Below are 15,307 nucleotides of genomic sequence, written 5' to 3'. Positions count from 1 at the left end.
CATTATACCTTATAATTGAGCCATCGATCAAAGTGTACAACTATGCCCATATCTGACCTGCCGAAATAGGTAATCCACATCCGTGTCGTACAGGCTAATGTTATCGCCTCCCTGTAGCAGAACCGTGGCACGAGGTTCGAAGGTGCGCACCTTCCGCAGTTCCGCCACAACTCGTTCCCGGTTTTCGCGAAACAGCGACATAGGGATGGCATGAGTTTGTGGTCCCATCTGATAACTGGCCATCGTTTCGTTTTGTTTTGTTTCGCTCGATAAGCTGGTGGATTAGCTGAAACGAAGCAGAAAATATAATTCAAGTGTTAATCAAGTGTTGTCGAGGGGAGGAGTAGAAGTTTTATAGAACAAGAGTGAGAAGTAATTCCAGTAGCTGATTATAGCTCGTTGGAATGGATGCGTGATTGACAGCGTGATTCGGTCCGGTTCAACTCACCACGGGAAAAGGAGGGCGAGATAGCTGCACTTACGACGTAGTAAACCAACTGAAACAATATGCTCGATGGGGGCAATTAAATATCAATCGATTCATTCAGGGTCACATTCGAATGATTCCCAAATCGGGAGTAATTGTATCTCTGATTGCATTGTTGTGGTGCCTGGTGATATTAACAAATCACACAACTGATAGCATACCAAGGCTCTGCCGAAATGGGAACCATCGATCAATATCCCAAATTACTCGGTGATTTCAGCTTTATGATCCGTTTACAATGGACTGCAATAAGTCTGATGAACGAGTCTGGGAACGTAGGTACGGGTACTTGGTAACTGTCGATGGATTTTTCTAATCTTTAAGTAACTGTAACCAAGCCTAGCATAACCTAAATAGGATAACCTAAATAGGATAATGAGTATATTTTATAAGTGAGTGTGTCAAACTATTTGGTTTAGAATTCGCTCAAGCTTAGAATTTTTTAACATCGACTATATATAACAATCGACTCAGTTCTACAAATTGGAACAATGTCTGTATGTGTGTTTGTCTGTATGAATGCATGTTAAAGTCATATAATTATCTCCACAATGGCTAAACCGAACTTACCGAAACTGATTTCGTATGAAAGACTTAAGGTGATCATCAAACGCTATTATTTTTGTTTTTGGATATGTTGTTTACTTTCTGAGATATGGGTGACTTTGTCAAAACACGACATATTCAAGGCACATATCTTTCAAACAATGCAATCAACTCACGCTATGCGCTAGTATTTAAAAAGCCAATAAAAATACCTTTCTAACAAGCTATAAATTATCGAACGACGGAGATATTAAACATTTTATATTTTTATTCCTCACTTACCAATTTTCAATTACCAGAAATGAAACCGTTGAATAAAGAGTATTGGTTCACTAATGCTTTAGGGGAAAAACTTAACCGATTTTTAGGATTGGGTTATTAAAACATAACTAACGTATCACGCGATTCGATTCTGAAAACATTTTGTGAGTATACTCAATATTGTATGAACATTTTATCAAAAATCAAAAATTTATATGTAAGGTTAAGGTGTTTGACCCTTGCATTAAGCATTGCGATCAGCCGTGAGCTTGATGTTTGATGGTATATGAATACACAAATCGTCATGTAGTTCTAGTAGTGAGGTTAAACGCTTTTTCACATAATTCTTATTATACTCGAGGCATCACAGACTAATTAAGGGCCATCAGTAAAGCTAAACATCAGATAATCTTAAACCACGCCGCCATGAAAAGAAGAACGAAAACGAAAAGGTGAAAACAGAATATACTAGAAAGTTCATTGTCTATTAATTAGCCATTCTTCAAATAATGGGATGTTTACAAACATTTCAGAACTTTATTTTCTCAAATTCGTCTAATTTGTTTCATTCATTTATTTTTTTTCAAGTTAATTTCATTCAATATACTTATTTTTTCAGTTTTTTTATCTCATTCATTTTTTTTCGTTTATTTTTATTCGATTTGCTTATTTTACGCGTTATTAATATTGGACTAAAGATCATTTTATTTCAACCATTTACTTCATTCAGTATTCTTGTTATTCTTTTTGTTCATTTCATTCCTTGGACTTAATTTTATCAATTTCATCTATTTTATTCATTTCATTCTTCAGTTTGCTTCATAATCTCGTACAGAAGTCAAAAGCGCATCGCTTGCGAACAGCATACAAACAACATATACTAACCGGGCCTCGCCGTTCTAGCGTATGAATAACATATAGGCACAATAAAGTTCCGTTGCCCCCAACTGCGAGTGAAATGAGTGAACCATAAAATAAATTTTTCCCATTATGGAAAAACACAATTGCAATTGACTTTGCGCAGACCCGTCTTAGACCTACAGTGCGCGAAGTGGAACAGTTGATTAAGGTGAAAATGAAACTTGTTCTTACGGAAGCATCACACATACAGCTACATCATACGAGACAAACAGTATTAACAACGTTCAATTCCTTAGCCGATGCAGGAAGCTTCGTAGCGAAGAACTACATGCAACACGACGTTGAATATGCAAAACGTCAAAATGAACAGCTCCGTGTATATGAACCTTGATCAGATGGAAATTCGACTACACGATCTTACACCTTGTGCTAGCATGTATTATATTAAAAAAAAATATGTCGAAGTGTGGAGAAGCGGAAACAAACGACACTTGGAGATTTTTTTTCCCTGGGCACATCATCCCAAAGTGCTAACTACTTACATAGAACCCTGCACATATTCTGGGCAGGCGCTCATGTGCCAATTCTGTAACCAGACGGCACACTGCGGCAAGCCATGCGCCAAAACAACTAAAGAAAACTCAACTACTGCAACCAACCTTCAACATCTGCTGATACACCACAAACAGCCGGTTAAAAAAAAATACCGGACAAACATTATTCCACGATATCCCGAATCCAATAGTTAACATACTTATGGAAGGAATAAATAACAAAGAACGCAAATATAAGCGAGGAAGAAGGCAGACGGAATGATCAGCTAGCGACAGAGGGCAAACCTCGCCATTGTTCACCACCCAGAAAGAAAATAAAGACGAGAGCCGGAAAGTACTGTACCTTTAAAATGGTTTACAATATCGCCTTGATGTCAAAGAGAAAGGATCAGAAAATATTATGGGTCTTTTGAAAAACTTATTGTTGTTAATGGAGAAACGCGAATAACTTATGAAAAGGTCGTAATAAAACAAAATAATTATATTGTTAAAACAAACTTTAAAATACCTTGAGAACTACTACATTTCAGAAATATTTTGTTATGGGTATTTTGATTTTAAATGGCGTTTAGAATCATATTCAAAAATAAAATTGTATTTCTGACTGCAAATAGTATAAATTATAAAAATATGATAAAAGCTGTCGTTAGGAAAACTTTTTTATTGAAAGCTTCTCCATGATCAGGGCCGACGGAAAGCGTGGGTAGGTTGGGTAGTACTAGCCACTCGAAAATAACTGAGTGGGTAATTACCCACTCGAAATTTTGAACAATTTCAAAACATTTAGATGTGCAACGCATGTATCTCGCACTACACACATTTGAAAACATCGATGTACCACAATTCCATTTGCATAAACGAACGTGATTTAATGTGAATGTAATGTAAGCGTGTGCATTGCGAAAAGCGAAAAAACCCTTACTAATGGACCCCTCACCCTATGCTTTCTACCCACTCGTAAAGTGTTTCGTCGCCCCTGTCCATGATCCAAATACATTGAAAAAGTTTCTCTTAACGGTTTTAAAACGACGAACATAAGATTGTTGGCATTTTATGTTGGGATAACGCGAAAAACTGTTAATAAGGGCATAATTACACGAATTAATTGTTTTTTGTTGGAGCAAAATTCCAAATATCTCAAAAACTATCGCATTTTTGAAGATTTTTGTTAAATGCATTTTGATTTAAAATGATACTTAGAATTATATTCTGTAATAAAACTACAGCTTTGTGTGTCAGTTAGCATGAAATTTAAAAACATGTATAAAGATATTGTTAGAGAAATTTCTTCACCGATAAATTCTTCATCATGCAATCACATTTAAAATGTGTCTTTTCTCTTACGGTTTTTGATGACAAAACAAAAAAAAATAAAAAATAGGTTTTTTTTTGTAATTTAAATCTTTAACATATTTTTTTTTTTGATTTTGTGAAAAATGGCACAACATTGTTTTCAGCGCATATTTTTTTTGTAAAGAAGTGTTCATTCCCTGTAACTTGTTCTCAGATAGTTTTGCTGTATAAAATAGAGTAATCGAACAAAAAAAATGAAATTAATGTACATAGAAACGTCTAAGCTCTTTTAAAAAATTGCGCTTGAGTCAAAATAATCTTTTTAGTTGTGGAAAATGTTTAATCTTCCATACCGGTGGAACGTGTAAAGTTTCATCGGAATATAAGATGGTCGGTCCCGATTGTGGAGATTTTTGAACGAATCTTCGTAATTCCTCTATTGTTTTATTTTTCATTTTAATAATTTAATTCATTTCATTTTTATATTTTAACGACATTCAATCAGCTGGATATTACTGGGTAGGGAAAGTTATGAAAATTAGAGCCATAGTACTCAAGTAAGCGCAATGATATGAAGTATACAGCTCGGAAAAGTGGCAGGGTCATTAGAACAGGCTTTAAATCTTACGGGCTTAACTTTTGTCTTCTGCTGATGAGGGTCGAGCTTAGGCAGCATAATTACGAATCACTCGAGTTCACCAGCATGTCTCCTGGCATAGACAGACTTGTCCATCTTTACCGTGAGAACCCTACTAAACCCTACCCAGTAATCTCTAGCTAATTGAATGTCGTTAAAATGTAAAAAAGAAAATGTGACTAACATAGTCGAAATAAAAAAGGAAAAAAGAATAATTCATTTCATTCTGTTCATTTTCTTTTTATTCACTTTATCTTGACAAACATATGATTAGGGTTAAAAATCCAACTGTCAAAATTCACTTCGGGGGAAAATTTCCAACGAACCGTTAATCACCCAGCACAGTCGTTGATAGCAAACAAAATAGGAAGGTTTTCTTTTTCGTTCATTGCTATGCACCGTGCCTAATGGTTTCTACAGAATTCCTCCCTAAGGTTAATTTGAATATTTGGGTTTTGAGCCCTAATTATTTATTTGTCGAGTTTTCAATTGAACTCATTTATTTTATTCATTGTATTCAATTCATTGATATTAATAATTTTATCCATATTTATTTTATTCGTCTCGTTCATTTTTTAAAAATTTTGCTTGATTTATGAGTTTCATCCACTTTATACATTTTATTCGTTTTATTTATTTTATTCATTTTACTCATTGGATTCATTTTATTTATTTAATTTGTTTTATTCATTTTATTTATTTTATTCATTTCGTTGTTTTTTTATTTTATTTTTTTTTCTTCGATTCGTCCATTTAATTCATTTAGTTTATTTCATTAATTTCAATCAATTTTTAAATTTTATGAACTTTGTAAATTTTATTACTTTTATTATTTTTATTATATCAATTTTATTCATTTAATTAATATGGAGACCCGGGGCTATTAAAACCGTGGGGGTAAATCGGACCCCCTCGATTTTTCAGAAAATCGTAAGACTGTCATACATATTTATGGAACCGCTATTTTAAAACATTTATTTTGACAGGTGAATCTAATTGTTTGGTTTATTAAGAAAGGACAACGTGTTTAATTTTTTGCCACCCTCAAAACAAAAATAATTATAATTGTAAAAGCGAGATTAAAGCAATAAACAAAAGTGAAAAAATAACAGGAAGTATTTTAGAAAGCTTGAGGCTCCTATGATTTTTGTTTGGGTGAAAACACAGATATATTTAAGACGCTCATCACTTTTGTGCAAAATAAGCGTACGGGACTATTCGGACCCCCTATTCCATCAACCACCATTTAGCGGCTTGCGGTTACACAGACGATTGCACACGCCACAGCACACCAGATTAAGTTTTAGTAACGCTATTTATTTTTTGTAAGAAGTTTCTCTAATAATTCCATTGTAAAAAATATGGTCTGACTTGCCCCGTAGGGAGCTCCGAATTAGCCCTACATTGTAAAAGGATGGAAAACGTAGAGTTTTGAAAATCATCGCCTAGCGCTACCATGAAGTGATGTAAATGAACTTTTATGGCACCAAAATGTAACTGAGGTTTCAAACTAACAATTAGGACCTTTGACCGATAATTTTTTCACATTTATCCACCCAAAAGGGCGCTTTGCTTAGGTAGGTCCGAATAGTAAATGTGGTAGTTTTCTCAAAATGGTACCGAGTTCACGTTTGGCGCTGGTCAACTTAAAAAAGATTTGCTGGTAGTGTTTGACCAAGTACTAATACTTTAAAAAGTTTTTGATCAAATACTTCGTGAAAGAAAAATTTCGTGAATAACCTCCATCATCGGTTTTTGTACGACAACAGCAAACAGTTACCAAGTAGTTCGTTGTAAAACACCTATTGAAACTCTCATCAGTGTTCGCTTGGTAGAGTACTACAAAATATTGACATCCTTGGGCGAGCTTGAAAGCGGGACGAATTTAAATGCATGCCTTTCTGTGTGCAAGGTCGTGTTTCGGATGATTGCTCCATTACTCATTCGTTCGGCACTGCGCAGACAATCTGTTATTTTTGGTTCAAATTCAGTTATAAACTAGAATTTCTTGCTGTGGTGGCACTGAATAGGGTTATAAGCAAAAATGCTCTTAACATAGATTTTGCAGTTGCCGTATGATCAAAAATGTAACTGCTACCTTCAATCTTTGCAGATTAAATAAATAAATACTTTGGTTGGTAAATTAATGTATATTACCTCAGAACTGAAAGCATTTGATTCTGAATGAAAGTTCTGTCAGTTTGGAAGTGAATAACTGAAAGAGGAGTTGAAATTAGATATTTGTTGAGACAATTCTGGACTTGCTCGATTTGATCCGGATCCTTTCGAACAAAAATGATCGCAGCCAGTTAACCAATCGGTCCGAGATTTCAAGTTTTGTATTCATTTGAAGACTTAAGACTCTTCTCCATATTCACGAGACAGGTCGAGGTAAATTGCATCAAATTTGTAGTGGTCGAACGTCCTGGGTAAAATCCGTGTTGGTCTTGTGAAAACGATCTTAAAAAGCTGAAAAACAAGTATTGATTTCAAGCTATTTTGATGCACTACACGAGAAAGATATTCCTCTGTAGTTGACCATATTCATTGGGTCACGAATTTAGGAATAACTTTCATTACTTATGCGCTTAATTGTACCATGCACATAGGGAATCCCATAAAACATTAGACATAACCGTGTATGACCACGAAAAGCCCAATAAAAAAACAAAGGTAATAAAAGAAAAATAAATACTGGCAATATTTGCCACAATAAGCTTTATGCCAATGTCAGATATTCATGTAGTACGTATGACGAAACACAGGGTTATCCCGATGTTTATAACCACTTTAGCCCAAATTAGTGGGTAAACATAAATTACGAGCATAGTTCACGGCTTTTAAATCGATTCACGGTGCTTAACGTCAACAAGGCAATTAATTAATTTGAAAATATTCCCCGAATGTTATCGACTTTATAGTATAACCTCCACCTGTTTTGCACGCCAGCGATGCAGCGAGCCAGCCACAAACCGTTTTATTCCCATTTCGTTGAATTTATGCTTATTCGTGGTATTCGCCCAACGAACCCTGAATTACCATCAATCAGCGAGAAAAGCAAAGCCGAAAACGTAAAACTGATTAATTTGATGACTGCCGCAAATTAGCTGCTCTTTCCCTTCGCACACCATTCAGCAGCGGTTTAGCGGATTCGAGAGTGCGCCAGCCAGTGTGAAATTGGGGTTTTGTTTGTTTTCTGATATTTTCACTGGCTGCCGAGATAGTTCTGTTTTCAAATTTATGCTAATATGGTGAGTTGTTGTTGTCTTCCAGCTTTAACATGCTCGTCTGCCTATTTGTCTGGATGACGTGTGTGAGTTTCTGGTGTTGTGCGACTTAGAGGCACAAATTCGAATGATTAGGAGTTTTACTGCATTCCAAAAATAGCGTTATTCGTTTGACTTTGTTATTCGTTCGCTGTTGTTACGAATCACCCGCGCAGATTGCGTTTCGATTGTCACGTTCGCCACTTTTCTCTGATCGCAAGTTTTGCCCCCAGCCAGCAGTAGCAGTTGTGATCATCAATCAATAATCATCAATGAAATGAGTTTATGATCCGTTGCTTTTAACTTTACCCACATAGGAAAAGGTTATAAATATCGATCCGGTTGCAACGAAACACCATTTGACCACAATCGTGAAAAACTTAAACGAATCAGTCGAACTTAAATTCTTACCGCTCTGCATGAAATGGGTCAAGTACATTGCTAACGTAACAAAGCGTCATAATTCTTACCACACCATTAGGTGGATTAGGTTACGGTTTTTGCTGCTTCTTTCACCTCGAGAAAAAGAAACATTAAATAAAAATTTTCTATTGCTAGAAAGATTTTTGAACGAAACCGCCCTGTCTCTGGAAGAATATCTTGTAATGAACTGAATGGAAACGAACGGGACTGGTTCGGTATAGCAGCAATGGCCAGAATCGTTTTAATGGAAATTTTCTCAACCATACCAACACCCCCTTGCGATCAAACAATTTGCCAAACAAATTCGTCCCCTCCGGGGAGATTCTCCTATGGGTGTACGAATCAATTTGGTGCCGATTGAATGTTGCATCTGATGGTATCGTAAATATTTGCTTTACCTTGCGCTGAATGCCTTGAACGAAAATATCTATACGTAAATAAAATAAATATATAGTTGCCGGGTGTATATGTGTAAAGGAAAAAAATAAGACAAAAAAATCGGATGACTCTCGATTGACTGATTTAGGTGTACGGTGCGAATGACTAAATTACAATATCAACTCGACAGAACAGTCAGATGAAAAAAATGTAAAAACATTAATAAATAAAGTTGAAGAAAATTAAGGTTATTTTTAACATGAATAAAACTATTGAATTTTTTTAAATTAATTAAATTAAGGAGAGGCTGGGGTGAAAAAATAGTTTTTTCATTTTTTTTATTTGGCGATGCAGAGAGTGTTGACCTTTTAAATCATTTTTTCCGAGAGTTGTGCTACTGGAGCTGTGAGCTGGGGTCTCGGAAGGGCTCCCCGTCAGAATGACTGACTACAATTACAGACTAGACGGGAAATGTCACCCAAAACCAAAGCAAAAATCTTTTGCAATTTACGTATATATACGCGTATTGGTCACATATATCACTAATATTTAGGCAAGTCATTTTTCTGTTTCTTGCATTACATACAAAGAAGTTTCTTGCAATGTTTGCACATTACCAGAACTCTTGCAATTTGAGTTAACGATCATTACATTAATGCAAGTGATTCACCGGGTTTGTGTTGGGTGCACTAAAACGCTGTTTAAGCTCAATTGCAGCAGGTCGTGTTGTGATTCTGATTGTGATATTGAGTCTACGGTTTAGATGTGCGGGCTTCGGGAGTTTACGATCGCGTGGGAAAGAGCGTTTATATGTACGCGCTGGAGACCTCTTTAATCAGATTTTAAGTGACAAGAAAAAATGACCCCTATCGGCCTAGACCTGAGTCGATTCCTAGTCCCACCAGGAGTGTTTGATCGAAATTTGAATCAAATCGGACAAGACTAGCTATCGGACCAACCTGCCTGAAGTTTGTACGGGATTTTTCGACAATTTACATGGAGAAAACCCACTAGCTCGCATTTCCGCCGCACCGTTTGCATCATATTATTGCTGTAAGTGAAAATAAGAACGATAATTTAATTGTGTACAACTCTGTCGAAGACTTCTGGCAAACCGGCTTTCCTAAAAGAAGTTATTAAACTTTTAACGAAGTGATGTGTGGGTCAGTTTTGCATGGGGCCTAGCAGTGCATGGTTCTGTATCAGTACTCGATTCCCATGAACATTTTTGTGAAATAATGGCTAAGTGTAGCTCAATAGCATCTTCGGAAGGATTATAGTAAATAATACGAGTGTTTTGATTAGAACATTTTAGTTCCAGATGTTACCGCGTAGAGGGCGCCAACACTAATTTCTCAATGGAGAGAGATAGAAATTAGATGTCTTCTACAAAGTTGCAGAACAGACATTTTGCAGTATTTCTTTCGTACATCTCAATATTCTATCTCTCTTCTATGAAAAGTTAGTGTTGGCGCTCGCTATGCGGTCACATGTGGAACCAAAATTTTCTAACCAAAACATAGCTCGTATTATGTACTACAATTCTTCAACATACCATTCAGCTAAATCTAACCATTAAAATGTATAGTTTGCAGGACTCGATTACTGATACACAACCATGCACTGCTTGATCCCATGCAAAACTGACTCACACATCACTCCGTTAAAAGTTTAATAACTTCCTTTATTAAAGCCGCATTGACTAGCAGTCTTCAACAAAGTTGTAGACAACCAAATTATCTCTCTTATTTATACTTACAGTGATAATATAATGCATACAATGCACCCTAGCGATGAAAAAGTGAGCTTGTGGGTTTTCTTCATAGAAATTGTCGAAAAATCCCATTCAAGCTTCAGGAAGGTTGGACCGGTAACTTGTCCGATTTGCAAAAAATTTGCTGCGAGTACTGTTGGTGGGACTACGAATCGACTCAGGGCACAGTGGCACGACTTAGAACAAAAGGTGGACTAAAGTCCAAACTTTTCCGTATCGGTTCATATTGGACGTTTTTATGTAATTTTGGTACGCTGAATTCGTTTTCGATATTAAAACATTTCAAAAATGAACGTTTACTATTTATTAGGATGTCTCAAAAATATTTTTTTTCTAAATAGTTCTTAAAATTTGTGTATATTAATTTTCGTGTGCTTAATCGTTTTTGATATTAACATTTGCAAAAAAATCTCATTATACATTAGGGTGGCTCAAAAATAATTATTTTGTTGTGTAGGTTCAAAATTTTTTTTAAGACATTTTTGTGCGCTGAATTCCTATGTTGCTTATAGAAAATAGAAATTAACTTTACTGCTTATTAGAGTGGCTCAAAAGTGAATATTTTGTCTTTTATAAAGATTTCTTTCAATTGTGATTTTGAAATTTATTTTCCGTATTGAAACGAATTGATTGACATCTCATTATGGGGCTTTAGAAATGACTATATTATTTTTAAGGATCAAATAAGAACTACATTTTTTTCATTTTCAAAACAAACATTTTGAGCGTCTTAGTGGAATATTGATTTACATTCACTAATCAACAAGATGGTTAACGATTTTGTTTTCGCAGGTGTGTTTTAAGTTGCTTAGATTGCTTAGTTCATACCTTAAATTAAAATAAATCCAAAATCCTTTTTTCGCGTATATGGTTCATTTAAAAATGGTCTTATTTTATTTGGATAATATCGCATACCCTTAAGCTATATCAATGCTATGCAAACTCGGAAAAAATAGTCTCACCAAATGACTAGAACTCAACTGTGTTCACTCGATTTGACTAAGTTAGCAAAAATAGTTCATGAAACATTTTATGACACATTTCAGATGGTTGAAAATATTTACTGAATTTTAAACATTATTAATTCCTTTACCACTTAAAAACCATACTTCCCGCTCGGCTCCTTACTCTTGATCACTTGTAAAACCCTTGTAGAACACGCTCTAAATGCTATTTGAAAGTTGTGCATAAATTAGTGTCATTAGTCTAGTCATAAAGTGAATATTCAAATTAAATATCAGTAATAACCATGCGTCTCCATCCACAGTTTTTTTCAAATTTTGTCTGCTTATCGGAAGTTTTCGCAAAACTAGCATAGGCTCATTTTAAAGAGAAAATGAAAAGTTTTCGAATGAGTATAGTGTATTCGCGGGCATTCACGGGCGTCGTTGTTGTTATCGCTTTAGAAGTTCGAATTCAATAAAAATTCATGACAAACAGTTATCTAAACACTAACTAAACGAAAGCTATGTTTATATCTAGACGACAAATACGCATGCAACCACCTAATCTAATAATAAATAACGATATAATCGAATACGTTGACAAAGCACCAAATCTCGGTATAATATTCCAAAATAATTTAGAGTGGGACTCTCAAGTAAATTCTCAATGCGGAAAAATTTATGCTGGACTTCGTCATTTGCGACTAACGGCGGGTATGTTACCAGTATCATCTTTTTTTTTTTTTTTTTTTTTTTTTTTTTTTTATTTAAATTATAGAGGTTTTAACCTTAAGGTCATTCGCCTCTTCGGGTTAGAAAAATCCCTTTTTGAAAAATTTCTAACCCTATGTGCGGGGTTGGGACTCGAACCCAGGTGCGCTGCGTACAAGGCAATCGATTTACCAACTACGCTACGCCCACCCCCTCCAGTATCATCTAAAATCAAGCTCTTTAATGCTCTCTTGAGGCCACACTTTTCATATGGGCTTGAATTGATTTTGAACGCATCTGCTGGTATTTTGGATCGTCTGCGTATTGCCTTGAATCACTGCGTACGATGGGTCTCTAATTTATCAAGGTACGCCAGAGTTACACATTTACAACAGCAGCTTTTAGGCTGCTCTTTTTATGAATTCTTTAAACTAAGAAGCTGTATTACCTTATTCAAAATTATCCACCTGGGTCCCAACTATCTGCTTGAAAAACTACGGCCATTTAGGAGCGCTAGAGTAAGACACTATGTTGTACCGCAGCATAACTCCTCTCATTACGGTAGTACCTTCTTCGTTCGTGCAATAATTCTATGGAATCAGCTGCCTGCTAATATTCACACTATTTTATCTACTGCAAGATTCTATCGTGAGTGCTTGAACTGGTTGAGTGGAGGAAATTAAATGGATTGGGATGAGCAGTAGGCTGGGGAACTGGATAGCATACAAAATTTTTTTTATTAGTATTAGTTTAATTATTTTTTTTGTTTGATTATTTAAATTCATTATTTGTGGTTTGAACAACATTATCACCAATTGTAGTAATTTATAAGAGAATACTCTTACTCTACAAGTATTTGAATCAATAAATAAATAAATAAATAAATAAACCAACTAGTGACTTATTTTTGGCGATTTTACGATGTAATTTTATCACACGGATAATTTTGGGGAAGTAATGCAATTCATAAAATCAACCGTTTCTTTAAAAAACGAGAATAACCGTATATAGTTCCTATAGTCAAATAATGCAAAAAACACTTGAGTTATGCCCTTCAAAAAGCTGTCAAAAATTCATTTTGCATTCAAATCACCTAAAATCTCGCTAAAATGTCTCTGATGGTTCCGCTGAACTACTAGTAAGAATATCGCATAACCTTCATATATGGACTTAAGTCCGGGCTCGTCCCACTGTGCAGGGGTGGACTGATTGACTTTTCAAAAATTCATAATTTTTCTGGGCAGTCTATTATAAGTACTTTAGCGTTTACGAAATGATTGGGGCTTTTTTGTATTTGCGATATCTTGGGCGTTGTTGTGCGTGGAGGATTACAATTGCATGTTCGTCTTTGTGTAGCATCGCGAAGGGCTCGGGCGTTTATAATTTCACGGTTCCGATCGCGTGGGTGCACGTATATAGCGTGTGCTAGCATGTATGTAACTTCGCGAATATAAATTCGATTTTATAACCATGTGTTCATTCGCATATTCATTCTTGGATGATTATTTTCTGACTCCAACTGAAACCATTGTTCTAGGCAGCTAGGGGCGAGAGTGGGGAATTTCGAACGTAACAGATACACGATCGTGCGAACACGAGCGTTGGTTCTCTCGCTTTTGTAAATTTCTAAGTGCTTAAGAGGTTATACATAAAGTTGGGGCGAAAAAGTAAGCCAAGTTCGTGATTTTTTGAAAGCATTTTATGCAAATTTTATTTAAAAAAAAACGAAAAACAGTTCGTTGGTAGCACTATCGAAGATTGAAAAACAAGCTGAATTAAAAAATATTCAAGTTTGTCGGAGTTATGGCCCATCCCCCGAATCGTTTTTTTTTCGGCAAAGGTTTGCGGAGAACGATCTGCAAGCTAAAACGCTCCACTGAAAGTGGAGCTCCCAAAAAAAATAATTTTTTTGTAAGAAAAATATGTTGACCGAAAAATTGGGTTTTGCGGTGCTCAAATTTTTTAACAAAAATTCATTGCAAAGAATCGAAAAATTTTTGATGAAAAAGAAATCGTTCAAGTACACAAAAATGTAAATACAAACCATGAAAAAATTTTTTTTGAAGATCGGATGAATAGTTTTTTTGAAAAAGGTTGTCATTTGAAATCTAATGCTCCGATCTAGATGAAATTTCGCACAAATATTCTCAAAAGTGTGTACTTTCAGAATATTCGCAAATTTATTTTTCGTAGTGCTAAAACATTCACTTAATCCCCGGGGTGTTTTCATGTTTTCGAGACCGCAGGTTTTGGTGTGCGTAGATGATCGCGAAGGTCTTAAGCGTTTGTATGATGAAGTGCTGAATGCTAGAAAAGTATATTTCTCATATCACTATAGTTCACAGTCATGTCGCTATGGAATGAATTGTCTAGTGGATATGAGAGACCTTATTTTAACTGGTCCAACTGATGGCATAAGTCTAGGCTTCTAGAACCGTGATTAAATGCATGAGACTGCGTTGGCAAATTTATAAGAACTAAATGATTCATTTAATTTACGGGGTGTTTTAATGCTGGCGGGATCGCGGGGGCAAGTAGGTGTGGATGAATACAATTGCATGTTCGCGTTTGTGTAACCGCGAAGGCCATGAGTGTTTATACGTTTGGAACGAGAGATTGTGAGTGTATATAATAAAATATACAATTGATTGTGTTAGTAACTGTTAGTATGATGGTTAGTTTGGTAGGTAAATTCGGTAAAAAAACACATTTTTAACCTTCCGGCAGTCGCGCTAGTGCACTGACTGCACGCTGCTCTGAAAAACTAGCGAAATCGTCGTAGAGCATCAGCGGCTGCTCGTTCAGTGACCCATATGCGCGATTTCCGAAGGGTTAAAAATGATGTTGCGGTAATACAGAAAGTGTTAGTATATTCAGTCATTTACCTTTTTTATTTCGTAGTAAAATATTCTTTTTTGCCTTTCTCAATAGAAAGGTATTGCAATTGCTCTGAAAACCGACTTTTCAACGGAGGCCCGGAGGGCCGAGAGACATATACCATTCGATTCAGTTCGTCGAGTTCGGCAAATGTCTGTGTGTGTGTATGTATGTGTGTATGTATGTATGTGTGTGTGTGTGTATGTGTGTGTGTATGTGACCAAAATGACACTCATTTTTCTCAGAGATGGCTGAACCGATTTTGACAAACTTAGTCTCAAATGAAAGGTGCAAC

At 35.6% G+C, this 15,307-nt stretch overlaps 1 protein-coding gene across 1 annotated transcript in view; it reads right to left on the bottom strand.

Annotated features, from left to right (window-relative positions):
- Positions 1-244: 244 nt before the first annotated feature.
- The window catches only part of LOC131692488 (uncharacterized), a 229,758-nt gene continuing 214,695 nt past the window's right edge, over positions 245-15,307 (bottom strand). The window contains exon 9 of the mRNA XM_058979571.1: positions 245-286. The gene's annotated coding sequence lies outside the window, so the exon portion shown is untranslated. The remainder of the gene's footprint in view (positions 287-15,307) is intronic.

Source organism: Topomyia yanbarensis, chromosome 3, assembly GCF_030247195.1.
Source record: "Topomyia yanbarensis strain Yona2022 chromosome 3, ASM3024719v1, whole genome shotgun sequence".
NCBI lineage: Eukaryota > Metazoa > Arthropoda > Insecta > Diptera > Culicidae > Topomyia > Topomyia yanbarensis.
The sequence above is the reverse complement of the archived record's forward strand: the minus strand, read 5'-3'. Positions and strand labels throughout refer to the sequence as shown.